This window comes from Dreissena polymorpha, chromosome 11 (assembly GCF_020536995.1).
Source record: "Dreissena polymorpha isolate Duluth1 chromosome 11, UMN_Dpol_1.0, whole genome shotgun sequence".
Taxonomy (NCBI): Eukaryota; Metazoa; Mollusca; class Bivalvia; order Myida; family Dreissenidae; genus Dreissena; species Dreissena polymorpha.
The window spans coordinates 72850106-72870061 of record NC_068365.1 but is presented as its reverse complement, the minus strand read 5'-3'; the positions used below and the strand labels follow the sequence as shown (position 1 = coordinate 72870061).

The following is a 19956-nucleotide window of genomic DNA, read 5'->3' as shown; positions in this document are numbered from 1 at the left end:
TTCACGATAAAATACCAATTGACACGAGTAAAAACGAGATAAACTTTTCCAGTTCAAGCATTTGTATAGGCTATATCCCCCTTTCCCAAATATATATATGAGACTAAGGGCTTTTGATTGGTCAGTCCCTGCGGACTGTACGTGCTAATCAAGGACAACACTCAACGCACATGCATTAAGCCCGGTTGTCCCAGAGCGCAGCGCATATACATGTCAACATAAATAACCATCCGACCATTATTTTTATATATTGTTTCCTGGCTGTTTAACATGTATAAAATCACAAAGAAGCGCATGAATCGTGTTTCTGCCGGGGGTAGTCACCGTCGGGGAAAATATTTTCAAATGCGAAGTGTTTCGACGTGAACCAACGGCTAACAGTTAATGCTTTCGACATCGGATAAATTTACAGTATAATTTGCTTTTCAATTTATAGTACATATCAAAGGCATCGCAAAATAAAGTCAGTGTCTACCATTATGACCTCTTACTTAGAGCTGTTAATAACGAGAAACATTTTTAAATCTGCCTTTCGTGTACATGTTCAATTGAAACTTTATTGATGTGTTGCATGACCCAGATATATCGACATGTTATTATTTAATGATAAGATAGCGGCAACACGAGAATGTCTCATGACATGCCAATATCAACTTGATTTTTGTCTCGTTTAATACATGTAGTCTATATAAAGCGTATGTGATGAACAGATAAGTGGTTTAACCATATCGAATGTTTTACATACCTTTAAACGCCTAACGTTTGGAGAATTTCATGACAGTTAAATAATATTGACACGGTTTAAAGCAACTATAATCGAAGAGCCTGTAGAAATTAGACTGTAGACTTTATGTATTTTCTGCCTGTTTTTTATAATGCACACATATGTAAAATATTCCGTTATAATCATTAATTAATGCCACAATAAACTAACGCACTTAAAAAATTATTTATTCATACAGATTAATAATAGCTGATATAATAATCTTAAGATGTAATCTAAATCAATCGATAGAGTTCTGTTTATTACACTGATTTAATTGAAATAACGTTGAATACAACTATATTTTCTCAACAGTTTGTCTACTGGCGACTTTAAACAGAAACTCAAATACACTTACTTTAGAATTTAAACCAAAAATGAAGTCGATTTTACGAGTAATAAAAATGCTATATACTATACCTTTAGTTTGTTACACAATCTATCCTTAACAATTTGTTATCTCTCTTCCCTGCCCAGAGCACGTTTGTGAATTAAGCAACCTACTTCAATATGAGCTAGTTTAAACACAAAGATAATATATCGACCCTTTTCGATTTACCTTATGGATTTCCACATCAAATCGCCAAACAGAGTTATCGTTCTCTGCTATAACATTTAAACCCCCGTTACATCGAGGCGGCTTTGGTGGCGGCGCTTCCACGGCGTCCAAAAAAGATGCAGAACGTCGATATTTGCACTGTGCAGTCGCCAAACAATGCTGCGGTAAAGCCTGGTGGGCGCCGTATCATCTCTTAATAGGCCACGTCACGGCGATCATTTTTAAGCATGTTTAAAGACTTCGCCTCTGCTCGGCGTTTGCACGGCGAGCTTGATATAGCGAGGTGTGAATGTGTAGCAACGCTCTTGGATCCTCTAGAGCATCGCGAGGACGCTGCGTGAACGCTGAAGGAGTTTTGCATCGTGCTGTTTATCATCTCGTTCTCGTAAAAACACAGTTTAATCAGTCACTTCGTTGGCTTCTTTTGATGATAGACTCTTAGTCCGTGAGTACATGAGACAAAGAAGTCTGCGACAGGTGCGTGTCAGGTTTCGGCTCACGCCATAACTTGATTGTAATGGGGTGAACTAGGTTAAATTGTATTTCTTATCTGACCTCGCTTTCATCTAATGATGTGGGTGCGTCAAAATATTAATCGATAACGTAATTATTTATCAATTTTAATTCGCACTGATCAAACATTTTACTGTGCGCTGTGAGAGCGTCGTGTGCGTGCGCGCTTTTGCAATTACCTGTGCGCCGTGAGAACACATTGAAACCTGCAGGGACGCCGTAAGATCGCGTCGACGACGCAGTAAGGACGTTGTGAGGACCTTGTGCGAGCGGCATAGGATACCAGCTTAATAAGTTTTTTTTTTTTACATACTTCGCTCTCAGAGCGCTGTGGGCTGTGGACACGCTTTCCGGTGTGCATGCTCTTTTAATACACCTCTGCAACGGAAAAAGTGTTGAAAGGACATTAAAACGAAAATGGGCTATCTTCTCTTTCATGTTCGTTAGTAAAGAAAATGAAACAGAGAACTTATTGATAAATAAATGACAACGCAAGTTAAGATTAACTTTTATCTTCAAAATACATGGAAATTACAGTTTTACAAAATAACTTTTAGCACTCAAACTTGAACATTACATATGAACATTATTCTATCACGCACACTTCTTGCATGTTTTATGTATTGATCCTCAGCCGTGAATCGGGAAAAAGGTTATACGAATTTGTCTCTCCGGAAATTTTGTATCCGCCCTATATAAACCTTTTGACGGATTTTCATGAAACGTATATACATGTGTAATAAAGCATTCATTAAATAAGAAAAAGAAATTATTTGTAGCATTTATAGATTTTACAAAAGCATTTGATTACATAGTAAGATATATTTTGTGGTATAAACTGATAAAGCTAGGTATTAGAGGGAAAATAGTAAACATTATCCGTTCATGTATAGTATTGTTAAGTCAAAGGTAAAATATGACAATGCGGTAAGCGATAGTAAATACATGCCTGTTAGGGGTACGCCAGGGTGAATCATTGTCTCTATTTTTATTTGCGATGTATTTGAATGACACTGAGGAGTATTTGCTAACAAATAATTATGACGGAATAAATTTAGACACCTTAAAAGTATTCATTATGTTATATGCCGACGATATTGTTTTGTTTTCAGAAAGTGAAACTGGTTTACAGAAAGGATTAGATTTGTTAAAACCATACTGTGATCGATGGAAGTTAACGGTTAATGCACAAAAAACTAAAGTCATGGTTTTTAAAAAAGGAGGAAGACTTAGACAAAATATGACATTCCTATATAATAACAACGTATTAGAAATTGTTGATAACTTTACATATTTGGGTTTTGTCTTTTCCCCAGGGGGCTCTTTTTCTAAAACGTTTGATAGTCTGTATGGACAATCTTTGAAAGCTATTTTTAAATTAAGACAGTATATGTCGAAATTGTATAACATTACAATACAACACAGATTAGAAATGTTTGATAAATTTATTATCCGGTATTTAGTTATGGGTCCGAAATATGGGGTTTACAGAGCAATATAAAGATAGAACGAATACATTTAAATTATTGCAAATTATTATTAGGAGTCCGAAGGCAAACACAGAATAACTTTATATATGTAGAACTAGGAAGAACGTCTTTATCCGTCAGACATAGCATTAATGTTATAAGATATTGGTTAAAGATATAAAACACACATGATATTAAATATGTAAAACTTGTTTATGTTATTATGTTCCGAGAATTAGAAACATACCCCAATAACAGATCTTGGGCCTACATGGTAAAAAGTCTATTAGGTAATTGTGGTTTTAACGATGTTTGGCTGAACCAAGGGGTAGGGGATGTAGAAATATTTTTGAAATTTTTCAAAGTAAGAGTTACAGATATGTTTATACAAAATTGGAAAACCGAATTGAGTGAATCAACTACAACAAAAACATACATATTGATATCCGATTTTAAATTTAAATCCTATTTAAGTGATGTAAATATTCCAAAGTACAGAATGGCTCTCTCTAGATTAGAAGTCTCTGCACATAAGCTTAAAGTTGAAAAGGGTAGATGGCAAAATCATTAGCTATTCCTTATGAAGAAAGAAAATGTACTTTATGCAATGTCTTAGAAGATGAATACCACTTTGGTATAGATTGTACATTATAAACTGATAAAAGAAAAGCTTATTTAAAACCATGTTATTATTTAAGACCAAATATGTAAAAGTTTATAGATTTATTGACCTCTCAAAATAGCAATATTTAAAAAAATAGCTATGTTTATTTTTTAAGCATGGGAAATAAGAAATACTTATAAAACATATTATGATTAGGGTAGGACTTTTGTATATATTTATGCACAGACTCTCGATGTATATTGTCTTATAAAGTATCAAATACTTTGCTTTACAATGTACTGATATATGTTGATGTCTATGATTCGAATGACCCTGTGACATTGTTTTTTTGAATATTGTATGTGACATTTCATGTATACTCATGGACATATTGCCTTCTGTATTATCAAATAAACTAAACTAAACTATATATATATTCACACTTATGGCCAGTTACGGGGTCTCTGATTTAGAAATAGGTCATGGGGTTCCCACTTTAAACACACGTATCTCCATACCCTTTTTCAACCGATATAAACACGAATTAAGGTATATAGGGGTACCTAAGATATTATTATATATAAATACGTCATTTATTTAACGTCTTATACAAGGAAATATATAGCGACATTAATTGCGAGGTATATGCAATTTCAATTTCAGACGTGATTGTGGTTTTCGATTTAAGAGCTTATTGTGACATTTGATAGCATTACCTCCCCTACACCCCCTCATAGTAATTAAAGGTGCCTAGAACGCGGGGTTGTATACAGACACCGTTTTTTATATTGACCTATACATATATATATTGGTCAACATGTGTTGTGTGGTTAAGATAGAAACCTTATTTTCCATCCAATCCTGACCAAACTTGCACATATTTGTGCCTAACCATAGAATAACGTATAGCATTGATAATAAGCTACATTGAACGATGTTTCGTTTAGTTATGACCCTTCTTTGCCAAACTGGAATTGACAATTTGCATTAAGGCCGTTAACAGGTGCTTTCACTCCCAAGAATCATTTTTTTAAACATCATCTGTTGAGTTTTCTGACAGACACATTTTTTACAGAATATTTTGCAACTTAGCTCAATATCATGTGCTGGTTACTTTGTCGGCAATGTAACTTCAAAGCCCAAAGTGACCTTAAAGACGCTGGTTACTTGGGTATTAAATATGGTTCTACCCATCACATACCAAATTATTGACCATATTTCAGTAAATAAGCCACCTATTAGTCGTGGGTTATTTTCAAAGTTACATAACATTTGAATAAACATCAAAAGGTATTCGTTGTGCATTAAGATTCAATACTTGGGTGTATGAATACAAAATCATGGATATCATGGAAAACAAGGCTATTGTCAAGCAATATGGTCCCCTACCGGTGAAACTCCACTATTGTCAGATTTTTTATATTTGTTGCCATAGCAACTAGAATGTTTGACGTAAGAACAAAATGAAATGACATGCATAATCTCCATATTGCCATCTATCAATGTTTCAAGTTTCATGAAAAAATATGAAGAACTTTTAAAGTTATCGCAGGATCAAGAAAAGTGTGACAGACTGACTGACGGACACATAAAGCGCAAACCATAAGTCCCCTCGGGTTTCACCGGTAGGGGACAATAAGCAGTATTAAAACATGAATTAATTAATTTTGCTCATTTTTCTTGTAAAACACAAAATTGACCATAGGTCGCTGGATTGGTAATTTGCGGAAAATATTAGTTATATTATTTCTGAAAGAAACTGATAATTTGTCAAGTACGTTCATATTAGATGTTCGTTATTTTGTCGGTTAGATGACATTTATGTAGGCTAGCTTCATAATATATCCGCAATCCATAATGTATCAACTTGGGGGTACGTTTGTGACAGAAACTACATTTTTAATTCAATATTGACTAATAATAAACAATATTGATAATACAATGTAGGCCATAATAGACTATGCACGTCAGTTGAACCGCCTTTTACGTGAGAAAATTCGCACAATTGAAAATGTTCTTTAACACCGTCTCAATTTCCATCTGCTATTAAAAAATTATATAGCGCTGGTGTATAACTGTTGTATGGTAAATACAAATAGTAAACAAGTGGCCTTGAAAGGCTCAAAGTCGCTCATCTGAGATACAAAGGAACTGACCTGTTCTGTGGAGCCCAAGAAATAATTAGAACAAATGTTCTGACAAATTTCATGAATAGTTAACTATTAACTTTTAGTGTGCAAACAAGGTTTAACTATAGCCATATTAGGATAAATTCCCCGACCCTGGCGGCAATGTTTTTCAACAGGCCGAAACAATATTCGAACTCATCCAAGATATCATTAAAACCACTGTTCTGACCAAGTTTCATGAAGATTGGACAATAAAGGCGACTTTTGAGTGTTCACATGGTTTGACTATAGCCATATAAGAAAAATTCTCCGCCCCATGGCGGAAACATTTTCGAACTTGTCGAAGATACAAATCTTCTTACCAGTTTCATGAAGATCGGACAATAAATGTGGCCTCTAGATTGTTAACAAGGTTTTACTATAGCCATATAAGAAAAATGCCCCGCCCCCTTAGGGTCTTTTTTTTCAAGCAACCAGAACCATTTTCGAACAAGTCCAAGATATCATTGGGACAAATCTTCTGACCAAGTTTCATGATGCTCGGACAATAAATTTGGCTTCTAAAATATTAAGAAGGTTGTACTATAGACATATAAAATTCTCCACCCCCTATCGGCCATGTTTTTCAACAGAACAGAATAATTTTCGAAGGTTGGACTATACATGTGACTTATAGAGTGTTAGCAAGATTTTACTATTGCCATAAAAGGGAAAATACCCCGCCCCCCTGGTGGCTATGTTTGGAACCATTTTCGAACTAGTACAAGATATCATTGGGACAAATCTTCTGACCAAGTTTTCATGATGTTCTGACAATAAATCTTGCCTCAATATAGAGTATTAACAAGGTTTAACTATAGCAATATACGGAAAAAGGCGCCGCCCTCTGACGGCCATGTTTTTCAACCAACCTGAACCATTTTTAAACTAGTCCAAGATATCATTGGCACAAATCTTCTGACCAAATTTCATGAAGATCGAACAATAAATGTAGCCTCTAGAGGTTTAACAAGACAAATGTTGATGCCGCACGACGGACAAAAGGCAATCACAAAAGCTCACCATGAGCACATAAAACCTAATTTGGACACCAACAAGGTAGTTTTTGTCCAATCCCATGATGAGAAATATGAAAATGTGAACAATGAAAACAATAAGACTTCATTTATTGTCAAAGATTTGACCGTACATTTCTAAATTTACGACTTGATTTGTGCCCTTGTTCCCTCCGTATATGCATGGCCACGAGTTTAGCAGCAATGCACTTCTTGAACAGATCAGAGAAGAATCAGTAAATGTCCTTTTTGTTTGAAGTAATGAAATAAAGCCTTATCCAGACAAACTTCTTTATGTCCATCAATCTTTAACAGAACATTTAGGACTTACCCCAATAAATGTACCAATTATATTATTTCGGTGAGTGAGCAAATATGCGTTCACTTTTATACAAGCATATATAAAGATTTAACGTACATTTTCTAAACTGCTTTTACTGCTATGAAAATCATAGATGAAGCTCTGACGCTGTATATGTTTCACTACATTTCATTTTTTAAATCAATATTTCAAGTTATGTGCTTGTTATAATGCACGATTAGTCACGCACAAATTAAAAAAAAGAGTTTATTGACATCAGTCAACTGGTTTTATATCTTTTAAAACAAGAGTTTACATCAGTAAATAATCTGCCTCACAAGAATCAATCAGTATAAAGATGTCTATTGTCATAGGGCAATAATTACTCGTTTGTTTATATATACAAAAGTATGCCTCATTATGGTCTGTTGAAAATGAAACATGTCTGTTGGAGGCTCATTTATATGTTTCTGTCATTGAACTAATCACGCTACAGCATATAATAATACACAAAAAAGTTTCAAACTGTTTCAATGCAATATTTTAAGAGAACTGTTGGATGGTGAGTGACTAAATTGTATGCAGATCAGGTAACAAAAAAGTATGAGTTAATTGTCAACATTGATTGAGTTAAAGTGCATTTAAACTACATTGAGTAATTTTAATCTTTCATAAAATGCCATATTCTCTAAATTGTTTACAATTTTAAACATAACACTGTGTTACAATTTATTATTCGTATAGGAGATTCAAAATAACAAGCGGTACAAATGCAATTTTTTGATGACATTGCCAGAAGGCATAAACAAATATGAGGACTTAAAACAAATCTATGGATGCAAACAATCAATGAATTAACAATAACCAGCAATATATATATATATATATATATATATATATATATATATATATATATTTAATTTAAACAGTATGGTTCTGTAGAAAAATGAGAGCTTATATAGTATCTATTAAACAGACAACATGTCATAACATGATGGAAGAACTCTCACTCAAAAAAGTCATGTAGAATACTACACATATACCTGCTTACCTTTATAAATTCAGTCACACATATCAACACACACACACACACACACACACGCACACACACACACACACACACACACACACACACACACACACACACACACACACACACACACACACACACACACACACACACACACACACACACACACACACACACACACACACACACACACACACACACACACACACACACACACACATGATATACGAAAGACCGGATTAACATGTTTATACATAGTTATGTGGAAGCCAATATTTTGTAACACATACTGGTATTGTGACAGTCCATAATTACTTCAAAAATATATGACACAATGTAGTATAATTATAATCACAAAGGATTTAGAGAATACACATTGATATAAAATATTTTTAAAGAACCTAACAGATCTATTTTTGTACCTTTTAATGATATTCTGAATAAAAAAACTCCCTCTTTTTCCAGTACAAACAATACATAACAAACAAGAAGTCATAGATGGCCCTTCATCACTCACCTAAGTGCCCAGACACCAATTGTCCACATTGTCAAAATAAACCTTCTGACAAAGTTTCATCAAGCTTGAGTCATAAATGTTTCCCCTAGAGTGTAAATATCTATCTTGAGACCTAGATTTTTGATGCACTTGAAACAGATTGAATTTCAGCCTAGATATAGTCAAGATGAACATTATGGCCTGGTTCAATTAAGATTGAGTCAAACATGTGGTAACTAAAAAGGTAACACGGTTTTTAAAAACAACAACAACACGGTGATCTAGTTTTGGGACACACATGACTTAGATAACTAGAGCTTTGTCACAGACGTGACGAATACCCCCACATGCCGTATTGACACATAATATTTTGCATGTCGTCTTCACAAAAAACAGCGGAAACCATGCTCAATTTTTAAAACGCACTAAGTGACCCCTTGACCTAGTTTTTGATCCAGAAAGGCCCATGTTCTAACTTGGCCTTAAGATCATCTCCATAAAACTTCTGACCAATTTTGGTGAAGATCGGATGTAAACTACTTGAATATTCGAGAGCGGGCACCATGCTGAATGTTAAAAAAACGCACTAAGTGACCCCGTGACCTAGTTTTAGGCCCGGAATGGCCCATGTTCAACCTTGTCCTAGAGATCATTTAGATAACACGTGTGACCAAGTTTGGTGAGGATTGGATGAAAACTACTTGAATTAGAGAGCGGACAACATGGTGAGGTTTAAAACGCACTTAGATACCCCATGACCTAGTTTTTGACCCGGCATGTACCATATTCAGACTTGACCTAGACATCATCTAGATACAGCTTCTGACCCAGTTTGGTGAAGATTGGATGAAAACTACTTGAATTAGAGAGCGGACAACATTGTGATGTTTAAAAAGCACTAAGTGACCCGATGACCTTGTTTTTGACCCGGCATGGCCCATGTTCGAACTTGACCTACACATCATCTAGTTACAACTTCTGACCAAGTGTGGTGAAGATCGGATTTAAACTACTTGAAATAGAGAGCGGACACCATGCTCAATGTGTAAAACGTACTAAGTAACCCGGTGACCTAGTTTTTGACCCGGCAAGGCCCATGTTCGAACTTGGCCTTAAGATCATCTAGATAAAACTTCTGACCAAATTTAGTGAAGATCGGATGAAGACAACTTGAATTATAGAGCGGACAATATGCTGAATGTTTAAAACGCACTAAGTGACCCCGTAACCAAGTTTTTGACCCGGCAAGGCCCGTGTTCGCACTTGGCCTAAAAATCATCTAGATACAACTTCTGACCAAGTTTGGTGAAGATTGGATGAAAACTATTTGAATTAGAGAGCGGACAACATGCTGAATGTTAAAAACGCACTGAGTGACCCCGTGACCTAGTTTTTGACCCGACAAGGCCCATGTTCGAACTTGGCCTAGACATCATGTAGATACAACTTCTGACCAAGTTTGGTGAAGAACGGATAAAAACTACTTGAATTAGAGAGCGGACACTTAATACGGACCGACCGACAGACCGACAGACAAGCTCACTCCTATATACCCCCTAAACTTCGATTGTGAGGGTATAATTACACCATTCATAGTGAATACTAACATTATGATGTTTATTCTAATATTCTTCGTGACAATTTCAACATGGTTTATGTCTTTTCGTTTATACTTCATGATTGGTGCAACATGCTTGCTGACTATCCAATATGTGTGTATTGTGTTCATTATTCCTGATTCATGATTGAATAGCACATAATTTCACTGTCATAAACATGTACTTTTAAAATTCAACAAACGCCATGAAACTGCACCAGTCATGATGAAACCAGTCATAATCAGTTTTGCCACTAAGCGTCATTAAAAACAGCAATGGTTTTAAATAAAGACCCTTTTTACTACCAAAGCTTGGTTCAGTTTTTAAATGACTTTTGTAGCTAGCTGAAAACTTTGTAAAAAAAAAAGAATTTTTAGTTTATTAAAATCATCTGTATGAGGAATACTTAACAACAAGAGCACCGCATAACGGGTGCCACGCTCAGCTACGGGTGCAGTTTTGAATAAATGAAAGCTTGTCAGAATATTTTTTTAAGTGGTCACAGTGACCTTGACCTAGTGACCCCAGAATGGGTGTGGCGTGTAGAACTCATCAAGGTGCATCTACGTATGAAGTTTCAAAGTTGTAGGTGAAAAAACTTTGATTTTAGAGCCAATATTAAGGTTTAAGCACGACGCGGACGTCGGACGCCGAGCTGGCTATGACAATACATCGGTTTTTTTCCGAAAAAACGCCGAGCTAATAAAAAGGACACATTTCTGTAAGATCACTTGTTAATAAAGTACTTCTCTAGTTATACATATTTTATTCATCATTCTTATCATGAGACTGAGTAAAACAATTTATGAAAACAAACAATTTATGAACACGAAATTCTTTTTAAATTAGCTGCCTACAGCGAAAACTGGGCTGAATGCATGCATATCAGGCTTATCTTGGTAGACACTTTCAGCCTGGACTTGATTTTCGTTTAAAAGACCCTTAATTTAAACAAAAAATACTGTTTAAGTGGAGAGTGTCATCCGTGATTTGTCTATGCTGACTGCACAGTCTAATTGTGGACCACACATGTATTAAGTCTGGTGAAACCAAAGCCCCGCTTAAATAATAACTACCACTCAGTGCCTGTTGCAAGTGATGGCATACCTTGTACATGGCGAAGGCAATCTGCTCAGCCAGACTGGCGTCTTCATGGTTGGCTTTGCTGCCACACCAGACATAGGCCACTCCATTGAGGTCCTCCGTGTCAAATGGAACCATCAAGATTTAGCTGCAATTTACCCATGTGTGCATAATTATTATATTCTTTTGTTATGTTTTTTTAACAGCTAATCATATGTTATACCTCAGTCGCAAATAGACACCGATCACCGTCCGATCAGCGGCGGACGTATTTTTCCGCTCATCGGGCTAGCGACCGGCCGATGATCGCACGGAAACCGGGCAAATTTGTAGCATCAGGCGTCCGGATTAATTTTAAGTCTCACTTAAAAATGTACCCGACGTCGGGCCCGGGAAGGAATCGAGTTGAGATCGAATCAAGATCGGACGATCAACGCACGGGTATCGCCCGACATCGGATTCATGGAACGTGTATCGGCAAAAGTAAAGGTATTTCCCAGAGGCATATACATCGGCCGGCGACCGTCTGATTGCCGGAGGGCCTCCGCACGATGCCCGACGGACGCCGGACGTTGCTCGTTATGATACACGTACAATGAATCCGATGTCGGGCGCACGCCGGGCGAAAACAGTTCGTTGATCGTCCGATCTTTTTTCGATCTCAACTCGATTCCTTCCCGGGCCCGATGTCGGGTAAAACAAACTGTGATATAAAAAATTAATCCGGACGCCGCCCGATGCTACAAAATGACCCGATGTGCGTGTGATCATCGGCCGGCGCCAGCCCGATTAGCGAAAAAAAACTTCGGTCGCTGATCGGACGGTGATCGGTGTCTATTTGTGACTGAGGTTTTATACTTTGTCACTCATCGGACGGCGGACGGCTCCGACGTGTCCAGTCTTCCCGATGCCTGGAGATCGTACACATCGGCCGGTGACCGGATTATGTGTGACTGAGGCATTACTCGCTTACTATTAATTGTTTGCAAACGTATTGTCCAAAAAAGGTCATCACCTTAACATGTTGATTCCATGAAATGTATGGTATGCATGCATACATTTGAGTTTACAAACCAGAACATTACATATCTTTTTCTAGTGACTGTGCAATACTACAAAAATTTAAAATTTACATATATTTCACTTATCCAGTGTGTATGGAATATTTAAGACCTTACCAGAAACACGAGTTCAACAAAGCTGCATGTGGCCTTATCAACAATACAAAGAAGTGTTCAAATGAAAAAAGATTGTAAAAAACAAACAAACAATAAATTAAACCGTTTGTGACAAAAACAGGTTTTTACTGAACCTGAACTGTGTGAAAGATTTTCAATTAATTAATATTGGGTGACAGCATGACTCTTTGCTAATATATATTTAATACCCTGTATATCAGCATACGGGGCAAGTAAGAAGAATTACTTAGAACCATTCTTTCTCAAGCATTAATGTAATGACAGGACAAAAGTTAGCTATTTACATCAGAGATATTATTTAAAGTTACCTTGTAAGAAAAGCTTCTGACCTTATGAAGAACAAGAGGGCCATCATGGCCCTGAAGAGCTCACATGAGTTAACGGTACACCCAATATGAAAATATGATGCCTGTGAAAAACTTGAAATGATGACTTAGTTTTTTTTTACCTACATAAGTGACCTAGATACAAACAAGGCCTTGATATTATTAAGATAAAAATTTCGACGAGATTTCATAAAGATTGTGTAATAAATATGGCTTCTATTGTGGAAAGAAGCTTATTTTTAGATTTGACCTTGTGACCTAGTTTTTAAAGAAACAAAACCCAGATTCAAAGTCAGCCTAGACAATGGCAAGATATATATTCTGACCATGTTTCATCAAGATGGGATGAAAAATGTGGTCTCTAGAGAGGTAACAGGCTTTAAAGTGATGACTGAACCGGAGGATATACAACGCCAGACACTGTCAAAGACTGGCCAAAATAGAACACTATGTTCTCAAGTAAGCTTACCTTATGATTTAAAAAGCAATGCATAGAACCAAAATCCAAGCATTATAAAAATAAGCCTTATACAAATCAACCAACAATACTTTATTATTAATGTGATGCTGAACATGGCTTCTTACCACACAAAAAACATGAAAATACTAATGTGACATTCCTACCTGTATACACCTGGTGGATATGATGCCTCCATTCGCCCGTAGTTCAAAGAACTCCACCTGGGCCTTGGCATCACCCTTGCCGGGTTGCGTTCTATTGCCCCGGCGGATGACGAACTTGCGCGTGAAGTGTGACATGAACTTGAGGTTCTCCTGCGGTAGATTGGTGCGCACCACCTCCGGGTTGTCACCAAACAGGGCCTCAAACTTCTTCTGCAAGCTGGGCAACAGATGAAGACTTTGTGAGCTTTTGATATCTGGTGTAAAATGTCCCTCATGTCATCATGTATGTATTAAGTATGTCAAAATACACGAATATAGTCACAGTGGATACTTCCCCTGTTGGAGACATTGATAGCTTAGAAGTTCTATGCAAATGCAATAAATGAATGTCAACTGGATACACTGCAATCGTATGTACATTCAACATTCAACAGATATCTTAGCAAATGCTATAACAGGACTTAATGTTATTCCAGGATTAGTTCCAAAAGTATAACATTGTTGAAGTTTTAATATGCCACTGTCATGAAAAAGACCCGATAACACCTGTCTGAAGCCCATGCTACTTACCTGATGGTAAACCTGTGGAACCCCATGTTTCTTGCCTGAAGGTAAATATGTAGAAGCCCATGCTACGTACCTGACGGTAAACTTGCGGAAGCCCATTTTACTCACCTGAAGGTAAACCTGTTAAAGCCAATGTTGCTTACCTGAATGTAACTCTGCAGAAGCACAAGTTGCTTACCTGAAGGTAAACCTTTAGATGCCCATGTTATTTACCTTTCGGCAAACCTGTAGAAGCCCATGTTACTTACCTGTATGTAAACCTGTAGAAGCCCATGATACTTAACTTAAGGTAAACTCGCAGAAGCCCATGTTATTAACCTGGATGTAAACCTGTCGAAGCCCATGCTGCTTACCTGAATGTAAACCTGTCGAACCCATGTTACTTACCTAGAGGTAAACCTGTAGAAGCCCATGTAAATTACCTGAAGGTAAATCTGTAGAAGCCCACATTACTAACCTGAATGTAAACCTGTAGAAGCCCATGTTGCCAGCATCTCTGCCCTGCCAGAAGTAAACCACACACTTGATCTGCTCTTCTGGGAGTTCTGCATCCTCATCTTCATCCTCTGGCACCTCCTCTGGTATCCAGTAACGACACATGAACACATAGCAGTCCTCACTGTGGAATATACCTGCAATAATATGAACACATAGCAGTCCTCACTGTGGAATATACCTGCAATTACATGAACAGATAGCAGTCCTCACTGTGGAATATACATGCAATGGCATGAACATATAGCAGTCCTCACTGTGGAATATACCTGCAATGATATGAACACATAGACATGAGCACATAGCAGTCCTCACTGTGGAATATACCTGCAATCACATGAACACAGCAGTCCTCACTGTGGAATATACATGCAATGACATGAACGCATAGCAGTCCTGTCTGTGGAATATAAATGCAATGACATGAACACATAGCAGTCCTGGCTGTGGAATAGACCTGCAATGATATGGAAACATAGCAGTCCTCACTGTGCATATACATGCAATGACATAAACACATAGCCGTCCTGGCTGTGCAATATACCTGCAATTATATGGACACATAGCAGTCCTCACTGTGGAATATACCTGCAATGAAATGAACACATAGTACTCCTCACTGTGGCATATACCTGCAATGATATGGACACATAGCAGTCCTCACTGTGGAATATACATGCAATGACATGAACACATAGCAGTCCTGGCTGTGAAATATACCTGCAATGATATGGACACATAGCAGTCGATGAACACATAGCAGTCCTCACTGTGGAATATACATGCAATGACATGAACACATAGCAGTCCTTGCTGTAAAATATATATGCACTGATATGGACACATAGCAGTCCTCACTGTTGAATATACCTGCAATGATATGAATACATAGCAGTCCTCACTGTGGAATATACATGCAATGACATGAACACATAGCAGTCCAGGCTGTGGAATATTCCTGCAATGATATGAACACATAGCAGTCCTGGCTGTGGAATATACATGTAATGATATGGACACATAGCAGTCCTCACTGTGGAATATACCTACAATGATATGAACTCATAGCAGTCCTCACTGTGGAATATGCATGCAATGACATAAACACATAGCAGTCCTGGATGTGGAATATTCCTGCAATGATATGAGCACATAGCAGTCCTGGCTGTGAAATGTACCTGCAATGACATGAAGACATAGCAGTCCAGGCTGTGAAATACACCTGAAATAAGAGGATTACATAACAGTTTTAGTGCTTGCTTTTGAAAACTCCAGAAAAAACACAAGCCAGTGTGGCCATACCATGTTGGCTGTGCAGACTTTTAGCTAGCACACCTAATTAAAAAAAAAACACCTTTTTTCTGCTTAAGAATGTCATGAACTGTAGTTGTTTGAGGTTTCTTTAGCATTTAATATTCCAGTTGAGAACTGAACTATGGTCACAATTGTGTAATGGTCTGTCTGTTTTTTTTAAAGCATGTCATATTGGCACTTGCAACTTGAAGGTACAAGGTTTCTTATCACTTACAATTAAGCAATTATGCAATTAGCTCAATCGGTACCGCCATATTTGATTTTCAAGAAAACACTTTAAACAAACATAGAAGGTTGGAGAAAAACTGGGAAATAAGAATCACCTACATTAAATTGTATTCTCTGTAATACTAAAGCTTGATTTACAGTGTTACATCTTAATGGTTACCTATCTCATCCTCTGGAAGCCTTACACACTTCTTGTCATCAAGAACAAAGGCCTCCATACCATCCAGGTCTTCATTCCATTCCTCAATCAGATTCTCCTGAAATTGTTACAAAGTGCACATGAAACATGCAATATAAAAAAAAGTACAGCCATATTAAAAATTCAGTTACTGATGAATTTATTTATCCATGAACTCAACGTAGAAAATTACTTCCTTCCTTTAAAACTTTCACGCAATACTTAACTAATTAAACTCCATTTTCAATGTTCACAATTTTTATAACTTAGTCAACCTGAAGTTGAACTGACTGGCCTGTTGCCTTGCAAATACATGTATATATGAGCTGTTCCATGAAAGACATAAAAGACTGAGAAAACTAGAAGGCTATTGGCAACACAACCTGTTGATAGTCAATTATGACAGTCATATTGTGAGTATTTTAAAAATGACAGTGTATATTTGACCTTTGGAGAAAGACATTAAGCAAACACATCATCTTTATAAGGTGAACAGTTATGTAATGCCCATTTTTTTGCATTTACCATTAATGAGATACTGGTCTTTCAGCAAGTTTGAAAAAATATTTTTTTATTCTGAATTAATTCGATACAATTTCATGAAATCAATCGCCTTATTCCTCTGGTAATAATTGGTTTCCCACAATTTAAGGCATTCTGATTGACCAACTTCAAAGGGTGATAAGTATTGGAGGTTCCCTACATAATGTTTTTGCCATTTTTATTTACAGATTGTTTACAGAAATTAACAAATGCTATGTTTAGAAAAGGGTTTTTCCAAAAATATTTTCAGAGACCAGAGATGAAAAGACATATGTCAGGACAAAAAAAGATCTTTTTTTACTCGTTGTTTTCACTACCAGAATGAGAAGGTGAGTGGTCTTTTACAAATGTTTACAAACAAATAATTTAAAAGAAACGCAGCCAATAAATGAATGGTATGACATTAAATTTCAATCAAGATTTGAAAATGATTTAACTCTTCCATGCCTGTTGTTTAAAGGACCTGGATCATTGTCTTTAATCCTTAATCACTAATAATATTCATAAACAAATTGTCACTTTTTTCCTAATCAATTGTGTAATTATAATTATATTCATCAATAATCATATTTTGCAAAAATGGCATCTGCTCCACTTGTAACTATGAAAATGTTTCAATAAATAGAGTTGATTCAACACTTGCAATTTAAAACTAGTATAATAACCCTATGAACTTGTTCTCTGTTGTTTTTGGTTACTGACAAAAGTGACATTTGTCTGACAACCCTTAAGATTCTGTAAGAAGATAGTCTTGGAAAGCTAAGTTATTCCAAATTTTAGAAAAATGAAGATGACAAATGTGTGAAACAGACTGATGTAATGGTCGACTTACAGCCTCCTCCGTGGGCATGGAGGGTTGCCTGGCCATGAACAGGGCTGACAGGTCTGTCTTCAACTTGTTTCGCTCCATTATCACCTGCACATATCACATACATGTACAACAGCTTTATAGCATTAGAATATGATGTATACAAGTTTGTTATAGATATATGTAAATACTGAACAGTTAAGTTGGTCAGCACAGACTGCAAGGTTTGTAGGTACACTGTTCAATTTAAATGATCCTTATGGAAAAGTAAGTTCAATCAATATTTGTTGTTAATAGTAAATTAGCCAAATACTTAATAATATTTATACTTTTTGGCAATAACTTTGACTAAAACAGTGTAAATCCAAACTCCAAAAAAAAGAAGAAACAAGATGCATTTTGTTCACAACATGATAACAAATGCTATGAGTGTTACCTTCATGTCAGCCCCTCTCCTAATGATGTACTCCGCTGTACGTGTGTAGTCCACGGGTATGACATCATCCCAGCCTATGAACTGAGTCTTGAAGATCTGGGGCTCTGTCCCCTCCAGACACCGCGCCACGCTGCAGTAGTCTGGCCTCTCTTACATGCTATTCAACTCTTACGATAGTGTGAGAGCCGCAGCACGGATCAGGCGTGTTGATTTCTTGCCTATCCCACGAAAACATCTGTCTTGCAGTCGAGAATGTAGACCTGCTTGGTGTCTAGAAGCTTTTGCTTTAGCTTTCCTTCGGGTATCTCTTCTAAGAAGGAAAGGTATTTGGTAAATTGAAGGAGAGCCCCATAGAATACATTATGACAGTAATATAAACAAGAACTTCTGAATCTTGGATTGTCCCCTGATGTTGATGCACCTACTAAATTATGATTAAGCTTGCTCCCAACCCCGCGTCTAATGTACCAAAAGACAGGTTTGCACATAGCTTTTTTGTAGATAGTGAGTCTTTTTAATTCATTTGAAATTGATCAAATAATGTTTTCACATAATGTACAACATAATTGCATAGGTAATGGTGAAAATGAAGCCCACAACTTGTGGCAGTTCCAGGTACCCAATGCCTAGGCCGACCTTGTAGAGATGAGCCTCGGGAATCTCATAGTCATCTGGGATCCACTCCTACAAAACACAATGGTGAATTGTAAAAATGAGAAGCTTCATGGCTTCATTATAAATAAAAATATGTGTATATTTGATTTTTTGCCATCTTAAACAGTACTTCAGTCCTACAACAGTCGTGTATCAAACATCTCAAAATATTGCTGAAACAAAACAAACAAAACAGAAATACTAGACAAAAACTATGAGCAAATAAAATAAGACCTGTATTTGTGACACACAATGCCCCCTACTGCGCTTTGAAGCCGCACAGCAGCTATTTTATAGAAAATGTCTTAGTCCAAGGCCCGTAACTTCACAAAAAATCAATGGCCCAGAACGAAATTTGCACTGCATTTGTAAGTCATGTAGGTAGACTCACTTAACAAAAAATAGCAAAATATTTGATAGCGTTTTGTAAAAAAAAAACTACGGAAAACGGAAAATTTCTATGTCCAAGGCCCAAAACTTTGCCAAAAAATTAATGGACCAGAACGAAACTCACACTCCATGTACGTCTTGTTGATTTACCTAAAAAGAAATCACCTAAATATCTTAAAAGTTTTTCGTATAAAACTTCCTAGAAACGATTATTATAGAGACTATTTATAAGCCCAATGCCATTAAGCTCATCAAACCCAATAGACTAGAACGAAACTCACACTTCATCTTTAAGTCATGTAGATTGACTAACATACCAAAAATCAACAAAATATCTAAACCCATTTTGTAAAAAAACTCCAGAAAACAGAAAATTGCAAAGTCCAAGGCTCATAACTTCCCCCAAAATCAATTGACCATAAACAAAACTCACACTTTATCTGTAAGTCATGTAGGTGGACTTAAATACAAACAATCAGCTAAATCTTAAAGCATTTCACAAAAAATCTCTAGAAAACGGTAATTAAAGAGAAAATGTCAAAATCCAAGGTCCATAACTTTTCCAAGAAATCAATGGACTGGAACAAAATTTAC

General features: G+C 36.6%; 1 protein-coding gene and 1 pseudogene across 7 annotated transcripts in view; both read right to left on the bottom strand.

Annotated features, from left to right (window-relative positions):
- The window catches only part of LOC127850895 (uncharacterized), a 79044-nt gene extending 77711 nt beyond the window's left edge, over positions 1–1333 (bottom strand). For 3 of the 7 annotated variants that reach the window (XM_052384286.1, XM_052384289.1, XM_052384288.1), the window contains exon 1: positions 1184–1328. The gene's annotated coding sequence lies outside the window, so the exon portion shown is untranslated. Of the gene's footprint in view, positions 1–1183 lie in introns of all 7 variants that reach the window. The other 4 variants (XM_052384290.1, XM_052384291.1, XM_052384287.1 and 1 more) reach the window with 3 other exon arrangements.
- A 3522-nt stretch (positions 1334–4855) lies between these two features.
- Positions 4856–19956, bottom strand: part of LOC127849930 (protein flightless-1 homolog) — a 28483-nt pseudogene continuing 13382 nt past the window's right edge.